Genomic DNA, 26,409 nt, shown 5'->3' on the forward strand with positions numbered 1-26,409 from the left:
GTTTTCTGTATTCCATGGACCTTCACAATGGCCATGAAACACAGAAATTGCATCGGCATTAAATACAAAAAGGACAATGCTGACTTAACTACAAGAAGAGTGAATCTTCCAAGTGTTTGTGGTTTGAGCGGCTCCTGGGAGACCAGTATTAGATTCCGATGCACCAGTGCTGGTTTACTGTATCCCTTGGACGTTCACAATGACCATGAAACACAGAAAATGCATCGGCATTAAATACAAAAAGGACAATGCTGACATAACTACAAGAAGAGTGAATCTTCCAAGTGTTTGTGGTTTGAGCGGCTCCTGGGAGACCAGTATTAGATTCCAATGCACCAATGCAGGTTTACTGTGTCCCATGGACCTGCACTATGACCATGAAACATAGAAATTGCAACAGGATAGAATAGAAAAGACACCATGCCGACTTAAGTGCAAGAAGACTGAATCTTATGGGAGTTCGTGCTGTGAGCGGCTTCTGGGAGACCAGGATTAGATTCCGATGCACCAGAGCAGGTTTACCCTATCACTTGGACCTTCACGTTGACCATGAAACACAGAAATAGCATGGAGATTGATTACAAAAGGGACAATGCTGACTTAAGTACAAGAAGAGTGATCCTTCTAAGAGTTTGTGGTTTGAGCGGCTCCTGGGAGACCAATATTAGATTCCGATGCACCAGTGCAGGTTTACTGTATCCCTTGAACCCTCACATTCACCATGAAACACAGAAATTGCATCGGCATTAAATACAAAAAGGACAATGCTGACTTAACTACAAGAAGAGTGAATCTTCTAAGAGTTTGTGGTTTGGACAGCTCCTCGGAGTCCAGTATTACATTCCGATGCACCAGTGCAGGTTTACTGTAACCCTTGGAGCCTCACATTGACCATGAAACATTGAAATCGGATCGGGATTAAATACAAAAGGGACACTGTCGTCTTAAGTATAAGAAGAGTGAATCTTCTAAGAGTTTTTGGTCGTGTGGCTCCTGGGCGTCCAGTATTAGATTCCGATGCACCAGTGCAGTTTTACTGTATCCCTTGGACCTTCGAATTGACCATGAAACACAGAAATTGCATCGGGATTGAATACAAAAGGGACAATGCCGACTTAAGTACAAGAAGAGTGAATCTTCTAAGAGTTTGTGGTTTTAGCGGCTCCTGGGAGACCAGTATTAGATTCCGATGCACCAGTGCAGGTTTACTGTATCCCTTGGACGTTCACATTGACCATGAAACACAGAAAATGCATCGGGATTGAATACAAAAGGGACAATGACGACTTAAATTAAAGAAAAGTGAAACATCTAAACTTGGTGGTTTGAGCGACTCCTGGGAGACCAGTATTAGATTCCGATGCACCAGAGCAGGTTTACTGTGTCCCTTGGTGCTTCACATTGACCATGAAACAGAGAAATCGCATTGGGATTGAATACAAAAGGGACAGTGCCGACTTAAGTATAAGAAGAGTGAATCTTCTAAGTGTTTGTGGTTCGAGTGGCTCCTGGGCGTCCAGTATTAGATTCCGATGCACCAGTGCAGGTTTACTGTATCCCTTGGACCTTCATATTGACCATGAAGCACAGAAATTGCATCGGCATTGAATGCAAAAGGACAATGCCGACTTAAGTACTAGAAGAGTGAATCTTCTAAGAAATTGTGGTTTGAGCGGCTCCTGTATTAGATTCCGATGCACCAGTGCAGGTTTACCGTTTCCCTTGGTCCTTCGGATTGACCATGAAACACAGAAATTGCATCGGGATTGAATACAAAAGGGACAATGCCGTCATAAGTACAAGAAGATTAAATCTTCTAAGAGTTTGTAGTTTGAGCAACTCCTGGGATACCAGTATTAGATTCCGATGCACCAGTGGAGGTTAACTGTATCCCTTGGACGTTCACATTGACCATGGAACACAGAAAAAGCATCGGGATTGAATACAAAAGGACAATGCCGACTTAAGTTGAAGAGAAGTGTATCTTCTAAGATTCTGTGGTTTGAGCGGCTTCTGGGAGACCAGTGTTAGATTCCGATGCACCAGACCAGCTTTACTGTATTCCTTGGACGTTCACAGTGACTATGAAACACAGAAATTGCATGGAGATTGAATACAAAAGGGACAATTCTGACTTAAGTACAAGAAGAGTGAATCTTCTGAGAGTTTGTGGTTTGAGCGGCTCCTGGGAGACCAGTATTAGATTCCGATGCACCAGTGCAAGTTTACTGTTTCTCTTGGACCTTCACATTGACCATGAAACGCAGAAATTGCATCGAGATTGAATACAAAAGGGACAATGCCGTCTTAAAAACAAGAAAAGTGAATCTTCTAAGATTTTGTGGTTTGAGCGACTCCTGGGAGACCAGTATTAGATTCTGATGCACCAGTGCAGCTTTACTGTATCCCTTGGACCTTCACATTGACCATGAAACACAGAAATTGCATCGGGATGAATACAATAGGGACAATGCCGACTTAAGTACAAGTAGAGTGAATCTTCAATGAGTTTGTGGTTTGAGCAGCTCCTGGGAGACCAGTATTAGAATCTGATGCACCAGTGCAGGTTTACTGTATCCCTTGGACCTTCACATTGACCATGAAACACAGATATCGCATCGAGATTGAATACAAAAGGGACAATGCCGTCTTAAGTATAAGAAGAGTGAATCCTCAAAGAGTTTGTGGTTTGAGCGGCTCCTGGGAGTTCAGTATTAGATTCCGATACACCAGTGCAGCTTTCCTGTATCCCTTGGACCTTCACATTGACCATGAAACACAGAAATTGCGTCGGGATTGAATACAAAAGGGACAATGCCGTCTTAAGTATAAGAAGAGTGAATCTTCTAAGAGTTTGTGGTTTGAGCGACTCCTGGGAGACCAGTATTAGATTCCGATGCACCAGAGCAGGTTTACTGTATCCCTTGGACCTTCATATTGACCATGAAAGACAGAAATTGCATCGGCATTGAATGCAAAAGGAACAATGCCGACTTAAGTACTAGAAGAGTGAATGTTCTAAGAGTTTTCTGGTTTGAGCGGCTCCTGGGAGACCAGTATTAGATTCCGATGCACCAGTGCAGGTTTACCGTTTCCCTTGGTCCTTCGGATTGATCATGAAACACAGAAATTGCATCGGGATTGAATACAAAAGGGACAATGCCGACATAAGTACAAGAAGATTGAATCTTCTAAGAGTTTGTGGTTTGAGCGCCTTCTGGGAGTTCAGTATTAGATTCCGATACACCAGTGCAGCTTTCCTGTATCCCTTGGACGTTCACATTGACCATGGAACGCAGAAAATGCATCGAGATTGAATACAAAAGGCACAATGCCGACTTAAGTACAAGAAGAGTGAATCTTCTAGGAGTTGGTGCTGTGAGCGTCTTCTGGGAGACCAGTATTAGATTCTGATGAACCAGTGCACGTTTACTGTATCCCTTGGACCTTCACATTGACCATGAAACGCAGAAATTGCATCGAGATTGAATACAAAAGCGATGATGCCGACTTAAGTACAAGAAGAGTGAATCTTCTAAGAGTTCGTGCTTTGAGCGGCTTCTGGGAGACCAGTATTAGATTCCGATGCGCCAGTGCGGTTTACGGTATCCCTTGGACCTTCACATTGACCATGAAACACAGAAATTGCATCGGGATTGAATACAAAAGGGACAATGCCGACTTAAGTACAAGAAGAGTTAATCTTCTAAGAGTTCGTGCTGTGAGCGTCTCCTGGGAGACCAGTATTGGATTCCGATGCACCAGTGCAGGTTTACTGTATCCCTTGGACCTTCACATTGGCCATGAAACACAGTAATTGCATCGGGATTGAATACAAAAGGGACAATACCGACGTAAGTACAAGAAGAGTGAATCTTCTAAGAGTTTGTGGTTTGAGCGGCTCCTGGGAGACTTGCACCAGTGCAAGTTTACTGTATCCCTTGGACCTTCACATTGACCATGAAACACAGAAATTGCATCGAGATTGAATACAAAAGGGACAATGCCGACTTAAGTACAAGAAGAGAGAATTTTCTAAGAGTTTGTTGTTTGAGTGGCTCCTGGGAGACCAGTATTAGATTCCGAAGCACCAGTGCAGGTTTACTGTGTCCCATGGACCTTCACAATGACCATGAAACAAAGAAATTGCAACGGAATGGAATACAAAAGGCACAATGCCGACTTAAGTACAAGAAGAGTGAATCTTCAAGGAGTTGGTGCTGTGAGCGGCTTCTGTGAGACCAGTATTAGATTCTGATGAACCAGTGCACGTTTACTGTATCCCTTGGACCTTCACATTGACCATGAAACGCAGAAATTGCATCGAGATTGAATACAAAAGCGATGATGCCGACTTAAGTACAAGAAGAGTGAATCTTCTAAGAGTTCGTGCTTTGAGCGGCTTCTGGGAGACCAGTATTAGATTCCGATGCGCCAGTGCGGTTTACGGTATCCCTTGGACCTTCACATTGACCATGAAACACAGAAATTGCATCGGGATTGAATACAAAAGGGACAATGCCGACTTAAGTACAAGAAGAGTGAATCTCCTGGGAGTTTGTGGTTTGAGCGGCTCTTGGGAGACCAATATTAGATTCCGATGCACCAGTGCAGGTTTACTGTATCCCTTGGACCTTCACATTGACCATGAAACACAGATATCGCAACGGGATAGAATACAGATATCACATTGCCGACTTAAGTACGAGAAGAGTGAATCTTCTAAGAGTTTGTGGTTTGAGTGGCTCCTGGGAGGGCAGTATTAGATTCCGTTGCACCAGTGCAGGTTTACTGTATCCCTTGGACCCTCACATTGACCATGAAACACAGAATTTGCATCGGGATTGAATACAAAAGGGACAATGCCGACTTAAGTACAAGAAGCGTGAATCTTCTAGGAGTTTGAGCTTTGAGCGGCTCCTGGGAGATCAGTATTAGATTTCGATGCACCAGTGCAGATTTACTGTATCCCTTGGACCTTCACATTCACCATGAAACACAGAAATTGCAACGGGATAGAAAACAAAAGGCACAATGCCGATTTAAGTACAAAAGATGTTAATCTTCTAAAAGTTCGTGCTTTGAGTGGCTCCTGGGAGACAGGTATTAGATACCGATATACCAGTGCCGGTTCACTGTATCCCTTGGAGCTTCACATTCACCATTAAACATAGAAATTGCATCGCATTGAATGGAAGAAGGGACAATGCCGATTTAGTACAAGAAAAGTGAATCTTCTAAGAGGTTGTGTTTTGAGCGTCTCCTGGGAGACCAGTATTAGTTTCCGATGCACCAGTGCAGGTTTACTGTATCAGTTGGACCGTCACATTGACCATGAAACACAGAAATTGCATCGGCATTGAATAAAAAAACGGCCAATCCCGACTTAAATTCAGGATGAGTGAATCTTCTAAGAATTTGAGGTTAGAGCGGCTCCTGGGAGGCCAGTATTAGATTCCGATGCACCAGTGGAGGTTTACTGTATCCCTTGGACGTTCACATTGACCATGGAACGCAGAAAATGCATCGGGATTGAATAAAAAAGGGACAATGCCGACTTAAGTACAAGAAGAGTGAATCTTTTAAGAGTTTGTGGTTTTAGCGGCTCCTGGGAGACCAGTATTAGATTCCGATGCACCAGTGCAGGTTTACTGTATCCCTTGGACGTTCACATTGACCATGAAACACAGAAAATGCATCGGGATTGAATACAAAAGGGACAATGACGACTTAAATTAAAGAAAAGTGAAACTTCTAAACTTGGTGGTTTGAGCGACTCCTGGGAGACCAGTATTAGATTCCGATGCACCAGAGCAGGTTTACTGTGTCCCTTGGAGCTTCACATTGACCATGAAACAGAGAAATCGCATTGGGATTGAATACAAAAGGGACAGTGCCGACTTAAGTATAAGAAGAGTGAATCTTCTAAGAGTTTGTGGTTCGAGTGGCTCCTGGGAGACCAGTATTAGATTCCGATGCACCAGTGCAGGTTTACTGTATCCCTTGGACCTTCATATTGACCATGAAACACAGAAATTGCATCGGCATTGAATGCAAAAGGACAATGCCGACTTAAGTACTAGAAGAGTGAATCTTCTAAGAAATTGTGGTTTGAGCGGCTCCTGTATTAGATTCCGATGCACCAGTGCAGGTTTACCGTTTCCCTTGGCCCTTCGGATTGACCATGAAACACAGAAATTGCATCGGGATTGAATACAAAAGGGACAATGCCGTCATAAGTACAAGAAGATTAAATCTTCTAAGAGTTTGTAGTTTGAGCAACTCCTGGGATACCAGTATTAGATTCCGATGCACCAGTGGAGGTTAACTGTATCCCTTGGACGTTCACATTGACCATGGAACACAGAAAAAGCATCGGGATTGAATACAAAAGGACAATGCCGACTTAAGTTGAAGAGAAGTGTATCTTCTAAGATTCTGTGGGTTTAGCGGCTTCTGGGAGACCAGTATTAGATTCCGATGCACCAGACCAGCTTTACTGTATTCCTTGGACGTTCACAGTGACTATGAAACACAGAAATTGCATGGAGATTGAATACAAAAGGGACAATTCTGACTTAAGTACAAGAAGAGTGAATCTTCTGAGAGTTTGTGGTTTGAGCGGCTCCTGGGAGACCAGTATTAGATTCCGATGCACCAGTGCAAGTTTACTGTTTCTCTTGGACCTTCACATTGACCATGAAACACAGAAATTGCATCGAGATTGAATACAAAAGGGACAATGCCGTCTTAAAAACAAGAAGAGTGAATCTTCTAAGATTTTGTGGTTTGAGCGACTCCTGGGAGACCAGTATTAGATTCTGATGCACCAGTGCAGCTTTACTGTATCCCTTGGACCTTCACATTGACCATGAAACACAGAAATTGCATCGGGATGAATACAATAGGGACAATGCCGACGTAAGTACAAGTAGAGTGAATCTTCTATGAGTTTGTGGTTTGAGCAGCTCCTGGGAGACCAGTATTAGAATCTGATGCACCAGTGCAGGTTTACTGTATCCCTTGGACCTTCACATTGACCATGAAACACAGATATCGCATCGAGATTGAATACAAAAGGGACAATGCCGTCTTAAGTATAAGAAGAGTGAATCCTCTAAGAGTTTGTGGTTTGAGCGGCTCCTGGGAGTTCAGTATTAGATTCCGATACACCAGTGCAGCTTTCCTGTATCCCTTGGACCTTCACATTGACCATGAAACACAGAAATTGCGTCGGGATTGAATACAAAAGGGACAATGCCGTCTTAAGTATAAGAAGAGTGAATCTTCTAAGAGTTTGTGGTTTGAGCGACTCCTGGGAGACCAGTATTAGATTCTGATGCACCAGAGCAGGTTTACTGTATCCCTTGGACCTTCATATTGACCATGAAAGACAGAAATTGCATCGGCATTGAATGCAAAAGGGAATATGCCGACTTAAGTACTAGAAGAGTGAATGTTCTAAGAGTTTTTTGGTTTGAGCGGCTCCTGGGAGACCAGTATTAGATTCCGATGCACCAGTGCAGGTTTACCGTTTCCCTTGGTCCTTCGGATTGATCATGAAACACAGAAATTGCATCGGGATTGAATACAAAAGGGACAATGCCGACATAAGTACAAGATGATTGAATCTTCTAAGAGTTTGTAGTTTGAACGACTCCTGGGAGACCAGTATTAGATTCCGATGCACCAATGGAGGTTTACTGTATCCCTTGGACGTTCACATTGACCATGGAACGCAGAAAGTGCATCGGGATTGAATAAAAAAGGGACAATGCCGACTTAAGTTGAAGAGAAATGTATCTTCTAAGATTCTGTGGTTTGAGCGGCTCCTGGGAGACCAGTATTAGATTCCGATGCACCAGTGCAGGTTTACTGTGTCCCATGGACCTTCACAATGACCATGAAACAAAGAAATTGCAACGGAATGGAATACAAAAGGCACAATGCCGACTTAAGTACAAGAAGAGTGAATCTTCAAGGAGTTGGTGCTGTGAGCGGCTTCTGGGAGACCAGTATTAGATTCTGATGAACCAGTGCACGTTTACTGTATCCCTTGGACCTTCACATTGACCATGAAACGCAGAAATTGCATCGAGATTGAATACAAAAGCGATGATGCCGACTTAAGTACAAGAAGAGTGAATCTTCTAAGAGTTCGTGCTTTGAGCGGCTTCTGGGAGACCAGTATTAGATTCCGATGCGCCAGTGCGGTTTACGGTATCCCTTGGACCTTCACATTGACCATGAAACACAGAAATTGCATCGGGATTGAATACAAAAGGGACAATGCCGACTTAAGTACAAGAAGAGTGAATCTTCTAAGAGTTCGTGCTTTGAGCGGCTTCTGGGAGACCAGTATTAGATTCCGATGCGCCAGTGCGGTTTACGGTATCCCTTGAACCTTCACATTGACCATGAAACACAGAAATTGCATCGGGATTGAATACAAAAGGGACAATGCCGACTTAAGTACAAGAAGAGTTAATCTTCTAAGAGTTCGTGCTGTGAGCGGCTCCTGGGAGACCAGTATTGGATTCCGATGCACCAGTGCAGGTTTACTGTATCCCTTGGACCTTCACATTGGCCATGAAACACAGTAATTGCATCGGGATTGAATACGAAAGGGACAATACCGACGTAAGTACAAGAAGAGTGAATCTTCCAAGAGTTTGTGGTTTGAGCGACTCCTGGGAGACCAGTATTAGATTCCGATGCACCAGAGCAGGTTTACTGTATCCCTTGGACCTTCATATTGACCATGAAAGACAGAAATTGCATCGGCATTGAATGCAAAAGGGACAATGCCGACTTAAGTACTAGAAGAGTGAATGTTCTAAGAGTTTTTTGGTTTGAGCGGCTCCTGGGATACCAGTATTAGATTCCGATGCACCAGTGCAGGTTTACCGTTTCCCTTGGTCCTTCGGATTGATCATGAAACACAGAAATTGCATCGGGATTGAATACAAAAGGGACAATGCCGACATAAGTACAAGATGATTGAATCTTCTAAGAGTTTGTAGTTTGAGCAACTCCTGGGAGACCAGTATTAGATTCCGATGCACCAGTGGAGGTTTACTGTATCCCTTGAACGTTCACATTGACCATGGAACGCAGAAAGTGCATCGGGATTGAATAAAAATGGGACAATGCCGACTTAAGTTGAAGAGAAATGTATCTTCTAAGATTCTGTGGTTTGAGCGGCTCCTGGGAGACCAGTATTAGATTCCCATGCACCAGACCAGCTTTACTGTATCTCTTGGACCTTCACAGTGACCATGAAACACAGAAATTGCATAGAGATTGATAACAAAGGGAACAATGCTGACTTAAGTACAAGAAGAGTGAATCTTCTAAGAGTTTGTGGTTTGAGCGGCTCCTGGGAGACTTGCACCTGTGCAAGTTTACTGTATCCCTTGGACCTTCACATTGACCATGAAACACAGAAATTGCATCGAGATTGAATACAAAAGGGACAATGCCGACTTAAGTACAAGAAGAGAGAATTTTCTAAGAGTTTGTTGTTTGAGTGGCTCCTGGGAGACCAGTATTACATTTCGATGCACCAGTGCAGGTTTACTGTGTCCCATGGACCTTCACAATGACCATGAAACAAAGAAATTGCAACGGAATGGAATACAAAAGGCACAATGCCGACTTAAGTACAAGAAGAGTGAATCTTCAAGGAGTTGGTGCTGTGAGCGGCTTCTGGGAGACCAGTATTAGATTCCGATGCGCCAGTGCGGTTTACGGTATCCCTTGGACCTTCACATTGACCATGAAACACAGAAATTGCATCGGGATTGAATACAAAAGGGACAATGTCGACTTAAGTACAAGAAGAGTGAATCTCCTGAGAGTTTGTGGTTTGAGCGGCTCTTGGGAGACCAGTATTAGATTCCGATGCACCAGTGCAGGTTTACTGTATCCCTTGGACCTTCACATTGACCATGAAACACAGATATCGCAACGGGATAGAATACAAATATCACATTGCCGACTTAAGTACGAGAAGAGTGAATCTTCTAAGAGTTTGTGGTTTGAGTGGCTCCTGGGAGGGCAGTATTAGATTCCGATGCACCAGTGCAGGTTTACTGTATCCCTTGGACCCTCACATTGGCCATGAAACACAGAATTTGCATCGGGATTGAATACAAAAGGGACAATGCCGACTTAAGTACAAGAAGCGTGAATCTTCTAGGAGTTTGAGCTTTGAGCGGCTCCTGGGAGATCAGTATTAGATTTCGATGCACCAGTGCAGATTTACTGTATCCCTTGGACCTTCACATTCACCATGAAACACAGAAATTGCAACGGGATAGAAAACAAAAGGCACAATGCCGATTTAAGTACAAAAGATTTTAATCTTCTAAAAGTTCGTGCTTTGAGTGGCTCCTGGGAGACAGGTATTAGATACCGATATACCAGTGCCGGTTCACTGTATCCCTTGGAGCTTCACATTCACCATTAAACATAGAAATTGCATCGCATTGAATGGAAGAAGGGACAATGCCGATTTAGTACAAGAAAAGCGAATCTTCTAAGAGGTTGTGTTTTGAGCGTCTCCTGGGAGACCAGTATTAGTTTCCGATGCACCAGTGCAGGTTTACTGTATCAGTTGGACCGTCATATTGCCCATGAAACACAGAAATTGCATCGGGATTGAATAAAAAAAGGGCCAATCCGGACTTAAATTCAGGATGAGTGAATCTTCTAAGAATTTGAGGTTAGAGCGGCTCCTGGGAGGCCAGTATTAGATTCCGATACTCCAGTGCAAGTTTAGTGTATCCCTTGGACCTTCACAATCACCATGAAACACAGAAATTTTATCGGGACTGAATACAAAAGGGACAATGGCGACTTAAGTACAAGGAGAGTGAATCCTCTACGAGTTTGTGGTTTGAGCTGCTCCTGGGACACCAGTATTAGATTCCGATGCGTCAGTGCAGGTTTACTATATCCCTTGGACCTTCACATTCACCAAGAAACACATAAATTTCATCGGGACTGAATACAAAACGGAGTATGCTGGCTTAGGTACAAGGAGAGTGAATCCTCTATAAGTTTGTGGTTTGAGCTGCTCCTCAGAGACCAGTATTAGATTCCGATGCGCCAGTGCAGGTTTACTGTATCTCTTGGAGCTTCACATTGACCAAGATACACAGAAATTGCATCGGGATTGAATACAAAATGTACAATGCCTACTTAAATAGAGAAAGAGTGAATTTTCTAAGAGTTTGTGCTTTGAGCGGCTCCTAGGAGACCAGTATTAGATTCCGATGCACCATTGCGGGTTTACTGTATCCCTTGGATCCTCACATTGACCATGAAACACAGAAATCGCAACGGGATAGAAAAGAAAAGGCACAATGCCGATTTAAGTACAGAAGGTGTTAATCTTCTAAAAGTTCGTGCTTTGTGTGGCTCCTGGGAGACAAGTATTAGATACCGATATACCAGTGCCGGTTCACTGTATCCCTTGGAGCTTGACATTCACCATTAAACATAGAAATTGCATCGCATTGAATGGGAGAAGGGACAATGCCGATTTAGTACAAGAAAAGTGAATCCTGTAAGAGGTTGTGTTTTGAGCGTCTCCTGGGAGACCAGTATTAGTTTCCGATGCACCAGTGCAGGTTTACTGTATCAGTTGGACCGTCACATTGACCATGAAACACAGAAATTGCATCGGGATTGAATAAAAAAAGGGCCAATCCCGACTTAAATTCAGGATGAGTGAATCTTCTAAGAATTTGAGGTTAGAGCGGCTCCTGGGAGGCCAGTATTAGATTCCGATACTCCAGTGCAAGTTTACTGTATTCCTTGGACCTTCACAATCACCATGAAACACAGAAATTTTATCGGGACTGAATACAAAAGGGACAATGGCGACTTAAGTACAAGGAGAGTGAATCCTCTACGAGTTTGTGGTTTGAGCGGCCCCTGGGACACCAGTATTAGATTCCGATGCGTCAGTGCTGGTTTACTGTATCCCTTGGACCTTCACATTCACCATGAAACACATAAATTTCATCGGGACTGAATACAAAACGGAGTATGCCGGCTTAAGTACAAGGAGAGTGAATCCTCTATGAGTTTGTGGTTTGAGCTGCTCCTCGGAGACCAGTATTAGATTCCGATGCACCATTGCAGGTTTACTGTATCCCTTGGACATTCACATTGACCATGAAACACAGAAATTGCCTCGTGATTGAATACAAAAGGGACAATGCCGACTCAAGTACAAGAAGAGGGATTCTACTAAGAGTTTGTGTTTTGAGCGGCTCCTGGGAGGCCAGTATTAGATTCCGATACTCCAGTACAAGTTTACTGTATCCCTTGGACCTTCACAATCACCATGAAACACAGAAATTTTGTCGGGACTGAATACAAAAGGGACAATGGCGACTTAAGTACAAGGAGAGTGAATCCTCTACAAGTTTGTGGTTTGAGCGGCTCCTGGGAGACCAGTATTAGATTCCGATGCACCAGCGCAGGTTTACTGTATCCCTTGACCTCCACATTGTCCATGAAACAGAGAAATTACATCGGGATTGAATACAAATGGACAATGCTGACTTAAGTACAAGAAGAGTGAAACTTCTAAGATATTGTGCTATGAGCGGCTCCTGAAAACCATTATTAGATTCCGATGCACCAGTGCAGGTTTACTGTATCTCTTGGAGCTTCACATTGACCAAGATACACAGAAATTGCATCGGGATTCAATACAAAAGGGACAACGTCGTCTTAAGTACAAGATGAGTGAATCTACTAGGAGTTTGTGCCTTGAGCGGCTTCTGGGAGACCAGTATTAGATTCCGATGCACCCATGCAGGTTTACTGTAACCCTTGGACCTTCACATTGACCATGAAACACAGAAATTGCATCGGGATTGAATACAAAAGGGACAATGCCGACTTAAGTACAAGAAGAGTGAATCTTCTAAGAGTTTGTGATATCAGCGACTCACCAGAGACCAGTATTAGATTCCGATGCACCGGTGCAGGTTTACTGTATCCCTTGGACCTTCACATTGACCATGAAACACAGATATCGCAACGGGATAGAATACAAAAGGCACAATGCCGACTTAAGTACAAGAGGAATTAATCTTCTTAGAGTTCGTGCTTTGAGCGGCTCCTGGGAGTCCAGTATTAGATTCCGATGCACCAGTGCAGGTTTACTGTATCCCTTGGACCTTCACATTGACCATGAAACACAGAAGTTGCATCGGGATGAATACAATAGGGACAATGCCAACTTAAGTACAAGTGGAGGGAATCATCTAAGAGGTTGTGCGTTGAGCGGCTCCTGGGAGATCAGTATTAGATTCCGATGCACCAGTGCAGGTTTACTGTATCCCTTGGACCTTCACATTGACCATGAAACACAGAAATTGCATCGGGATTCAATACAATAGGGACAATGCCAACATAAGTACTAGAAGAATGAATCTTCTAAGAGTTTGTGAATTGAGTGGCTAATGGGAGACCAGTATATGATTCCGATGCACCAGTGCTGGTTTACTGTATCCCTTGGACTTTCACATTGACCATGAAACACAGAAATCGCAACGGGATAGAAAACAAAAGGCACAATGCCGATTTAAGTACAAGAAGTGTTAATCTTCTAAGAGTTCGTGCTTTGATTGGCTCCTGGGAGACAAGTATTAGATACCCGATAACCCTGTGCCGGTTCACTGTATCCCTTGGACCTTCACATTCACCATTAAACATAGAAATTGGATCGGCATTGAATGTAAAAAGGGACAATGCCGACTTAAGTACAAGAAGAGTGAATCTTCTAAGAGGTTGTGCGTTGAGCGGCTCCTGGGAGACCAGTATTAGATTCCGATGCACCAGTGCAGGTTTACTGTATCAGTAGGAGGTTCACATTGAGCATGAAACACAGAAATTGCGTTGGGATTGATTAAAAAAGGGGCAATGCCGACCCAAATACAGGAAGAGTGAATCATTTAAGAATTTCAGGTTAGAGCGGACCCTGGGTGGAGAGTATTAGATTCCGATGCACCCGTGCAGGTTTACTGTATCCCTTGGACATTCCCATTGACCATGAAACTCAGAAATCGCATTGGGATTGAGTAGAAAAGGGACAATGCCTACTTAAATAGAAGAAGGGTGAATGTTCTAAGAGTTTGTGCTTTGAGCGTCTCCAGGGAGTCCAGTATTAGATTCCGATGCACCATTGCAGGTTTTTCTGTATCCCTTGGACCTTCACATTGACCATGAAACACAGAAATTGCATCGTGATTGAATACTAAAGGGACAATCCCGACTCAAGTACAAGAAGAGTGAATCTACTAAAATTTTGTGGTTTGAGCGGCTCCTGGGAGACGAGTATTAGATTCCGATGCACCAGGGCAGGTTTACTGTATCCCTTGACGTGCACATTGTCCATTAAGCACAGAAATTGCATCGGGATGAATACAATTGGGACAATGCCGACTTAAGTACAAGTAGAGTGAATCTTCTAAGAGTTTGTGGTTTGAGCAACTCCTGGGAGACCAGTATTAGATTCCGATGCACCAGTGCAGGTTTACTGTATCTCTTGGACCATCACATTGACCATGAAACACAAAAATTGCATCGGGATTGAATACAAAACGGACAATGGCGACTTAAGTACAAGAAGAGTGAATCTTCTTAGAGTTTGTGGTTTGAGCGGCTCCTGGGAGATCAGTATTAGATTCCGATGCACCAGTGCTGGTTAACTGTATCCCTTGGACCTTCACATTGACCATGAAACACAGAAATCGCAACGGGATAGAAAACAAAAGGCACAATGCTGATTTAAGTACAAGAAGTGTTAATCTTCTAAGAGTTCGTGCTTTGAGTGGCTCCTGGGAGACAAGTATTAGATACCGATAACCCAGTGCCGGTTCACAGTATCCCTTGGACCTTCACATTCGCCATTAAACACAGAAATAGCATCGGCATTGAATGGAAAAAGGGACAATGCCGTCTTAAGTACAAGAAGAGTGAATCTTCTAAGAGGTTGTGCTTTGAGCGGCTTCTGGGAGACCAGTTTTAGTTTCCGATGCATCAGTGCATGTTTACTGGATCAGTAGGAGCTTCACATTGACCATGAAACACAGAAATCGCAACGGGATAGAATACAAAAATTACATTGCTGACTTAAGTACAAGAAGAGTGCATCTTGTAAGAGTTCGTGCTTTGAGCAGCTCCTGGGAGACCAGTATTAGATTCCGATACACCAGTGCAGATTTACTGTAGCCCTCGGACCTTAACAGTGACCACGAAACACAGAAATTGCATCAGCATTGAATGCTAAAGGGACAATGCCAACTTAAGTACAAGAAGAGTGAAACTTCTAAGAGTTTTTGGTTTCAGCGGCTCCTGCGAGACCAGTATTAGATTCCAATGCACCAGTGCAGGTGTGCCGTATCCCTAGGGCCTTCACATTGACCATGAAACACAGAAATTGGTTCGGCATTTAATACAAAAGGTACAATGCCGACTTAAGTACAAGAAAAGGGAATCTTCTAAGAGTTTTAGATTTGAGCGGCTCCTGGGAGACCAGTATTAGATTCCGATGCACCAGTGCAGGTTTACTGTATCCCTTGGACCTTCACATTGACCGTGAAACACAGAAATTGCATCGGCATTGAATACAAAAGGGACAATGGCGACTTAAGTACAAGAAGAGTGTATCTTCTAAGAGTTTGTGGATTGAGCGGGTCCTCGGAGACCAGTATTAGCTTCCGATGCACCAGTGCAAGTTTACTGTATGCATTGGACCTTCACATTGACCATGAAACACAGATATCGCAACGGGATTGAATACAAAATTCACAATGCCGACTTAAGTACAAGAGAAATGAATTTTCTAAGAGTTCGTGCTTTGAACGGCTCCTGGGAGACCAGTATTAGATTTCGATGCACCAGTGCAGGCTTACTGTATCCCATGGGCCTTCCCAATGACCATGAAACACAGATATTGCATTGAGAGTGAATGAAAAAGGACAATGCCGACTTGAGTAGAAGCAGAGTGAATCTTCTAACAATTTGTACTTCGAGCGACTCCTGGGAGACCAGTATTAGATTCTGTTGCACCAGTGCAAGTTTACTCTATCCTTTGGACATTCCCATTGACCATGAAACACAGATATCGCAATGGGATGGAACACAAAAGGCACAATGCTGACTTAAGTACAATAAGAGTGCATCTTCTAAGAGATCGTGCTTTGAGCGGGTCCTGGGAGACCAGTATTAGATTCCGATGCGCCAGTGCAGGTTTACTGCATCTCTTGGACCTTCCCATTGACCATGAAACACAGATATTGCCTCGAGATTGAATAAAAAAGGGACAATGCCGCCAACAGTACAAGAAGAGTGAATCTTCTAAGAGTTCGTGCCTTAAGCGAATCCTGGGAGACCAGTATTAGATTCCGATGCAGCAATACAGGTTTACTATATCCCTTGGACCTTCCCATTGACCATTAAACACAGAAATCGCATTGGGATTGAATACAAAAGGGACAATGCCGACTTCAGGACAACAAAAGTGAAACTTCTAAGAATTTGTGATTTGAGCGGCCCCTGGGAGACCAGTATTTCATTCCGATGCACCAGTGCAGGTTTACTGTATCCCTTGGACGTTCACATTGACCATAAAACACAGAAATTGGATCGGGATTGAATACAAAAGGCACAATGCCGACTAAGGTACAAGAAGAGGGAATCTTCTAAGAGTTTGTGGTATAAGCGGCTCCTGGTAGACCAGTACTAGATTCCAATGCACCAGCGCAGGTTTACTGTATCAATTGGTCCTTCACATTGATCATGAAACAGAGAAATCGCATCGGGATTGAATACAAAAGGCACAATGACGTCTTAAGTACAAGAAGAGTGAAACTTCTAAGATTTTGTTGTTTGAGCGGCTTGTGGGAGACCAGTTTCAGATTCCGATGCACCAGTGCAGGTTTACTGTATCCCTTGGACCATCACATTGACCATGAAACACAGAAATTGCATCGGGTTTGGATACAAAAGAGGCAATGCCGACCTAAGTACAAGAAGCGTGAATCTTCTAAAAGTTTGTGGTTTGAGCGACTCCCGGGAGACAAGTATTAGATTCCGATGCACCAGTTATGGTTTACTGTATCCCTTGGATCTTCTCATTGACCGTGAAACACAGAAATTGCATGGGGATTGAATACAAAAGGGACAATGCGGACTTAAGTACAATAAGAGTGAATCTTCTAAGATTTTGCGATTTGAGCGGCTCCTGGGAGACCAGTATTAGATTGTGATTCACCAGAGCAGGTTTACTGTATCCCTTCGACCTTCACATTGACCATGAAAAACAGAAATCACAATGGGATAGAATTCAAAATTCGCAATGCAGACTTAAATACAAGAAGAGTGAATCTAATAAGAAATTGTTATTTGAGCGGCTCCTGGGAGACCAGTATTAGATTCTGATGCACCAGTGCAGGCTTACGGTATCCCTTGGACCTTCACATTGACCATGAAACACAGAAATTGCATCGGGATTGAATACAAAAGGGACAATGCCGACTTAAGTACAAGAAGAGTGAATCTTCTAAGAGTTTGTGATTTGAGCGGCTCCTGGGAGACCAGTATTAGATTCCGATTCAACAGTGCAGGTTTACTGTATACTTTGGACCTCCACATTGACCATGAAAAAGAGATATCGCATCGGGATTGAATACGAAAGTCACAATGCCGACTTAAGTACAAGAAGAGTGAATCTTCAGGAGTTTGTGGTTTGAGCGGCTCCTGGGAGACCGGCAGTAGATTCCGATGCACCGGAGCAGGTTTACTGTATCCCTTGGACCTTCACAATCACCATGAAACACAAAATTTGTATCGGGATTAAATACAAAAGGGACAATGCCGACTTAAGTACAAGAAAAGTGAAACTTCTAAGAGTTTGTGCTTTGAGCGGCCCCCAGGTGACCAGTATTGCATTCCGATGCACCAGTGCAGGTTTACTGTATCCCTTGGACCTTCATGTTGACCATGAAACACGGAAATTGCATCGGGATTGAATACAATAAGGACAATGCCAACATAAGTACTAGAAGAGTGAATCTTCTAAGAGTTTGTGAATTGAGCGGCTCGTGGGAGACCAGTATTAGATTCCGAGACACCAGTGCAGGTTTATTGTATCCCTTGGACCTTCATGTTGACCATGAAACACGGAAATTGCATCGGGATTGAATACAATAAGGACAATGCCAACATAAGTACTAGAAGAGTGAATCTTCCAAGAGATTGTGGTTTGAGCGGCTCCTGGGAGGCCAGTATTAGATTCCAATGCACCACTGCAGGTGTACTGTATCCCTAGGACCTTCACATTGACCTTGAAACACAGAAATTGCTTCGGCATTGAATACAAAACGGACAATGACGACTTAAGTACAAGTAGAGTGAATCATCCAAGATTTTGTGGTTTGAGCGGCTCCTGGGAGACCAGTATTAGATTCCGATGCACCAGTGCAGCTTTATTGTATCCCTTGGACCTTCATGTTGACCATGAAACACGGAAATTGCATCGGGATTGAATACAATAAGGACAATGCCAACATAAGTACTAGAAGAGTGAATCTTCCAAGAGATTGTAGTTTGAGCGGCTCCTGGGAGGCCAGTATTAGATTCCAATGCACCAGTGGTGGCTTACTGTATCACTTGGTTCTTCACATTGACCGTGAAACACAGAAATTGCATCGGCATTGAATACAAAATTGACAATGCCGACTTAAGTACAAGAAGTGTGTATCTTCTAAGAGTTTCTGGATTGTGCGGCTCCTCGGAGACCAGTACTAGATTCCGATGCACCAGAGCAGGTTTACTGTATTCCTTGTGCCTTCACATTCACCATGAAACACAGAAATTTCATTGGGTTTGAATACAAAAGGGACAATGCCGACTTAAGTACAAGAAGAGTGAATCTTCTAAGAAATTGTGGTGTGAGCGGCTCCTGGGAGACCAGTATTAGATTCCGATGCACCAGTGCAGGGTTATTGTATCCCTTGGACCTTCACGTTGACCATGAAACACAGAAATTGCATCGGGATTGAATACAATAAGGACAATGCCAACATAAGTACTAGAAGAGTGAATCTTCTAAGAGTTTGTGAATTGAGCGGCTCGTGGGAGACCAGTATCAGATTCCGAGACACCAGTGCAGGTTTTCTGTATCCCTTGGACCTTTACATGGACCATGAAACACAGAAATTGCATCGGTATTGAATGCAAAATGGACAATGCCGACTTAAGTACAAGAAGAGTGAAACTTCTAACAGTTTGTGGTTTGAGCGGCTCCTGGGGGACCAGTATTAGATTCCGATGCACCACTGCAGGTGTACTGTATCCCTAGGACCTTCACATTGACCTTGAAACACAGAAATTGTTTCGGCATTGAATACAAAACGGACAATGCCGACTTAAGTACAAGAAGAGTGAATCTTCTAAGTGTTTGTGATTTGAGCGGCTCGTGGGAGACCAGTATTAGATTCCGACGCACAAGTGCAGGTTTACTGTATCCCTTGGACCTTCACATTGACCGTGAAAAAAGAAATTGCATCGGCATTGAATACAAAAGGGACAATGCCGACTTAAGTACAAGAAGTGTGTATCTTCTAGGAGTTTGTGGATTGTGCGGCTCCTCGGAGACCAGTACTAGATTCCGAAGCACCAGTGCAGGTTTACTGTATTCCTTGGGCCTTCACATTCACCATGACACACAGAATTTGCATCGGGATTGAACACAAAAGGGACAATGTCGACTTAAGTACAATAAGAGTGAATGTTCTGAGAGTATGTGGTTTGAGTGGCCCCTAGAAGACCAGTATTACATTCCGATGCACCAGTGCAGGTATACTGTATCCCTTGGACCTTCACATTGACCATGAAACACAGATATCGCATCGGGATTGAATACAAAAGGCACAATGCGACCTTAAGTACAAGAAGAGTGAATCTTCTAAGAGTTTGTTGTTTGAGCGGGTCTTGGGTGACCAGCAATACATTCCGATGGACTAGTGCAGGTTTACTGTATCCCATGGACCTACACATTGACCATAAATCACAGAAATTTCATCGGGTTTGAATACAAAAGGGACAATGCCGACTTAAGTACAAGAAGAGTGAATCTTCTAAGAAATTGTGGTTTGTGCGGCTCCTGGGAGACCAGTATTAGATTCCGATTTACCAGTGCAGAATTTACTGTATACCTTGGACCTTCACATTGACCATGAAACACAGAAATTGCATCGGGATTGAATACAAGAGGGACTATGCCGTCTCAAGAACAAGATGAGTGAATCTTCTAAGGGTTTGTGATTTGAGCGCCTCCTGGGAGTCCAGTATTAGATTCCGATGCACCAGTGCAGGTTTACTGTATCCCTTGGACCTTCACATTGACCATTAAACACAGAAATCGCATTGGGATTGAATACATAAGGGACGATGCCGACTTCAGGACAACAAGAGTGAAACTTCTAAGAATTTGTGATTTGAGCGGCCCCTGGGAGACCAGTATTACATTCCGATGCACCAGTGCAGGTTTACTGTATCCCTTGGACGTTCACATTGACCATAAAACTCAGAAATTGGATCGGGATTGAATACAAAAGGCACAATGCCGACTTAAGGACAAGAAGAATGAATCTTCTACGAGTTTGTGGTTTGAGCGGCTCCTGGTAGACCAGTACTAGATTCCGATGCACCAGCGCAGGTTTACTGTATCAATTGGCCCTTCACATTGATCATGAAACAGAGAAATCGCATCGGGATTGAATACAAAAGGCACAATGACGTCTTAAGTCCAAGAAGAGTGAAACTTCTAAGATTTTGTTGTTTGAGCGGCTTGTGGGAGACCAGTTTTAGATTCCGATGCACCGGTGCAGGTTTACTGTATCCCTTGGACCATCACATTGACCATGAAACACAGAAATTGCATCGGGTTTGGATACAAAAGGGGCAATGCCGACTTAAGTACAAGAAGAGTGAATCTTCTAAAAGTTTGTGGTTTGAAAGGCTCCTGGGACACCAGTACTAGATTCCAATGCACCAGTGCAGGTTTACTGTATCCCTTGGACCATCACATTCACCATGAAACACAAAATTTGGATCGGGATTGAATACAAAAGGGACAATGCCGGCTTCAGTGCAAGAAGAGTGAATCTTCTAAGAGATTGTGGTTTTAGCATCTCCCGGGAGACCAGTATTAGATTCCGATGCACCAGTTATGGTTAACTGTATCCCTTGGACCTTCTCATTGACCGTGAAACACAGAAATTGCATGGGGATAGAATATAAAAGGGACAATGCGGACTTAAGTACAATAAGAGTGAATCATCTAAGAGTTTGCGATTTGAGCGGCTCCTGGGAGACCAGTATTAGATTCTGATGCACCAGTGCAGGCTTACGGTATCCCTTTGACCTTCACATTGACCATGAAACACAGAAATTGCATCGGGATTGAATACAAAAGGGACAATGCCGACTTAAGTACAAGAAGAGTGAATCTTCTAAGAGTTTGTGATTTGAGCGGCTCCTGGGAGACCAGTATTAGTTTTACGATTCACCAGTGCAGGTTTACTGTATACTTTGGACCTTCACATTGACCATGAAAAACAGATATCGCATCAGGATTGAATACAAAAGTCACAATGCCGACTTAAGTACAAGAAGAGTGAATCCTCTAGGAGTTTGTGGTTTGAGCGGCTCCTGGGAGACCAACACTAGATTCCGATGCACCGGAGCAGGTTTACTGTATTCCTTGGACCTTCACATTCACCATGAAACACAAAATTTGCATCGGGATTGAATACAAAAGGGACAATGCCGACTTAAGTACAAGAAAAGTGAATCTTCAAAAAGTTTGTGGTTTGAGCGGCCCCCAGGTGACCAGTATTACATTCCGATGCACCAGTGCAGGTTTACTGTATCCCTTGGACCCTCACATTGACCATGAAACACAGAAATCGCATCGGGATTGAATACAAAAGGGACAATGTCGACTTTAGTACAAGAAGAGTGAATCTTCTAGGGGTTTGTTGTTTGAGCGGCTCCTGAAGGTCCAGTATGAGATTCGGAAGCACCAGCGCAGGTTTACTATATATCTTGGACCTTCACATTGACCATGAAACACAGAAATTGCATCGGGATTGATTACAAAAGTTACTATGCTGACCTAAGTACAAGAAGTATGAATTTTCTAAGGGTTTGTGGTTTGAGCGGGTCCTGGGAGACCAGTATTATATTCCGACGCACCAGTGCAGATTTAGTGTATCACTTGGACCTTCACATTGAACATGAAACACAGAAAATGCATTTGGATTGAATACAAAAGGGACAATGCCGACTTAAGTACAAGAAGAGTGAATCTTCTAAGAGTTTGTGATTTGAGCGGCTCCTCGGAGACCAGTATCAGATTCCGATTCACCAGTGCAATTTTACTGTATCCCTTGGACCTTCACATTGACCATGAAACACAGAAATCACATTGGGATTGAATACAAAAGGGACAACGCCGAATTAAGGACAACAAGAGTAAATCTTCTAAGAATTTGGGGTTCGAGCGGCTGCTGGGAGACCAGTGATAAATTCCGAAGCACCAGTGCAGGTTTACAGTATAACTTGGGCCTTCACATTGACCATGATACGGAGAAATTGCATCGCCATTGAATGCAAAAGGCACAATGCCAACTTCAGTACAAGAAGAGTGAATCATCTAAGAGATTTTAGTTTGAGCGGCTCCTGGGAGACCTGTATTAGATTCCGATGCACCAGTGCAGGTCTACTGCATCCCTTGGACCTACACATTGACCATGAAACACGGAAATTGCATCGGGCCTGAATACAAAAGGGACAATGCCGACTTAAGTACAAGAAGAGTGAATCTTCTAAGAGTTTGTGGTTTGAGCGACTCCTGGGAGACCAGTATTAGATTCCGATGCACCAGTGCAGGTGTACTGTATCCCTTGGACCTTCACATTGTCCATGAAACACAGAAATCGCATCGGGATTGAATACAAAAGGGGCATTGCCGACTTAAGTACAAGAAGAGTGAATCTTCTAAAAGTTTGTGGTTTGAAAGGCTCCTGGGACACCAGTACTAGATTCCAATGCACCAGTACAGGTTTACTGTATCACTTGGACCATCACATTCACCATGAAACACAAAATTAGGATCGGGATTGAATACAAAAGGGGACAATGCCGGCTTCAGTATAAGAAGAGTGAATCTTCTAAGAGATTGTGGTTTTAGCATCTCCCGGGAGACCAGTATTAGATTCCGATGCACCAGTTATGGTTAACTGTATCCCTTGGACCTTCTCATTGACCGTGAAGCACAGAAATTGCATGGGGATAGAATACAAAAGGGACAATGCGGACTTAAGTACAATAAGAGTGAATCTTCTAAGAGTTTGCGATTTGAGCGGCTCCTGGGGGACCAGTATTAGATTGCGATTCACCAGTGCAGGTTTACTGTATCCCTTGGACTTTCACATTGACCATGAAAAACAGAAATCACAATGGGATAGAATTCAAAATACACAATGTTGACTTAAGTACAAGAAAAGTGAATCTAATAAGAAATTGTCATTTGAGCGGCTCCTGGGAGACCAGTATTAGATTCTGATGCACCAGTGCAGGCTTACGGTATCCCATGGACCTCACATTGAGCATGAAACACAAAATTGCATCGGGATTGAATACAAAAGGGACAATGCCGACTTAAGTACAAGAAGAGTGAATCTTCTAAGAGTTTGTGATTTGTGCGGCTCCTGGGAGACCAGTATTATTTTACGATTCACCAGTGCAGGTTTACTGTATACTTTGGACCTTCACATTGACCATGAAAAACAGATATCGCATCAGGATTGAATACAAAAGTCACAATGCCGACTTAAGTACAAGAAGAGTGAATCTTCTAGCAGTTTGTGGTTTGAGCGGCTCCTGGGAGACCAACACCAGATTCCGATGCACCGGAGCAGATTTACAGTATTCCTTGGACCTTCACATTCACCATGAAACACAAAATTTGCATCGGGATTGAATACAAAAGGGACAATGCCGACTTAAGTACAAGAAAAGTGAATCTTCAAAAAGTTTGTGGTTTGAGCGGCCCCCAGGTGACCAGTATTACATTCCGATGCACCAGTGCAGGTTTACTGTATCCCTTGGACCCTCACATTGACCATGAAACACAGAATTCGCATCGGGATTGAATACAAAAGGGACAATGTCGACTTAACTACAAGAAGAGTGAATCTTCTAAGGGTTTGTTTTTTGAGCTGCTCCTGAAGGACCAGTATGAGATTCGGAAGCACCAGCGCAGGTTTACTATATATCTTGGACCTTCACATTGACCATGAAACACAGAAATTGCATCGGGATTGATTACAAAAGTTACTATGCTGACCTAAGTACAAGAAGTATGAATCTTCTAAGGGTTTGTGGTTTGAGCGGGTCCTGGGAGACCAGTATTAGATTCCGACGCACCAGTGCAGATTTAGTGTATCACTTGGACCTTCACATTGAACATGAAACACAGAAAATGCATTTGGATTGAATACAAAAGGGACAATGCCGACTTAAGTACAAGAAGAGTGAATCTTCTAAGAGTTTGTGATTTGAGCGGCTCCTGGGAGACCAGTATAAGATTCCGGTTCACCAGTGCAATTTTACTGTATCCCTTGGACCTTCACATTGACCATGAAACACAGAAATCACTTTGGGATTGAATACAAAAGGGACAACGCCGAATTAAGGACAACAAGAGTGAATCTTCTAAGAATTTGGGGTCCGAGCGGCTGCTGGGAGACCAGTGATAAATTCCGAAGCACCAGTGCAGGTTTACAGTATAACTTGGGCCTTCACATTGACCATGATACGGAGAAATTGCATCGCCATTGAATACAAAAGGCACAATGCCAACTTCTGTACAAGCAGAGTGAATCATCTAAGAGATTTTAGTTTGAGCGGCTCCTGGGAGACCTGTGTTAGATTCCGATGCACCAGTGCAGGTCTACTGCATCCCTTGGACCTACACATTGACCATGAAACACGGAAATTGCATCGGGCCTGAATACAAAAGGGACAATGCCGACTTAAGTACAAGAAGAGTGAATCTTCTAAGAGTTTGTGGTATGAGCGACTCCTGGGAGACCAGTATTAGATTCCGATGCACCAGTGCAGGTTTACTGTATCCCTTGGACCTTCACATTTCCATGAAACACAGAAATTGCATCGGGATTGAATACAAAAGGGACAATGCCGACTTAAGTACAAGAAGAGTGAATCTTCTAAGAGTTTGTGATTTGAGCAGTTCCTGGGAGACCAGTATAAGATTGCGATTCACCAGTGCAATTTTACTGTATCCCTTGGACCTTCACATTGCCCATGAAACACAGAAATCACATTGGGATTGCATACAAAAAGGACAACGCCGAATTAAGGACAACAAGAGTGAATCTTCTAGGAATTTGGGGTTCGAGCGGCTGCTGGGAGACCAGTGATAAATTCCGAAGCACCAGTGCAGGTTTACAGTATAACTTGGGCCTTCACATTGACCATGATACGGAGAAATTGCATCGCCATTGAATACAAAAGGCACAATGCCAACTTCAGTACAAGAAGAGTGAATCATCTAAGAGATTTTAGTTTGAGCGGCTCCTGGGAGACCTGTATTAGATTCCGATGCACCAGTGCAGGTCTACTGCATCCCTTGGACCTACACATTGACCATGAAACACGGAAATTGCATCGGGCCTGAATACAAAAGGGACAATGCCGACTTAAGTACAAGAAGAGTGAATCTTATAAGAGTGTTTGGTTTGAGCGACTCCTGGGAGACCAGTATTAGATTCCGATGCGCCAGTGCAGGTTTACTGTATCCCTTGGACCTTCACATTGTCCATGAAACACAGAAATTGCATCGGGATTGAATACAAAATGGGCAATGCCGACTTAAGTACGAGAAGAGTGAATCTTCTACTGGTTTGTGGTTTGAGCGGCTCCTGGGAGACCAGTATTAGATTCCGGTGCACGCGTTGAGGATTACAGTATCTCTTGGACTTTCACATTGACCATAAAACACAGAAATTTCATCGGGATTGAATACAAACGGACTATGCTGACTTAAGTACAAGAAGAGTGAATCTTCTAAGGGTTTGTGGTTTGAGCGGCTCCTGGGAGACCTGTATCAGATTCCGATGCACCAGTGCAGGTTTACTGTATCCCTTGGACCTTCACATTGACCATGAAACACAGAAATTGCATTGGGATTGAGTACAAAAGGGACAATGCCGTCTTAAGTACAAGAAGTGTGAATGTTCTAAGAGTTTATGGTTTGAGCGGCTCCTGGGAGACCAGTATTAGATTCCA

Source organism: Schistocerca piceifrons, chromosome 1 (assembly GCF_021461385.2).
Source record: "Schistocerca piceifrons isolate TAMUIC-IGC-003096 chromosome 1, iqSchPice1.1, whole genome shotgun sequence".
Lineage (NCBI taxonomy): Eukaryota > Metazoa > Arthropoda > Insecta > Orthoptera > Acrididae > Schistocerca > Schistocerca piceifrons.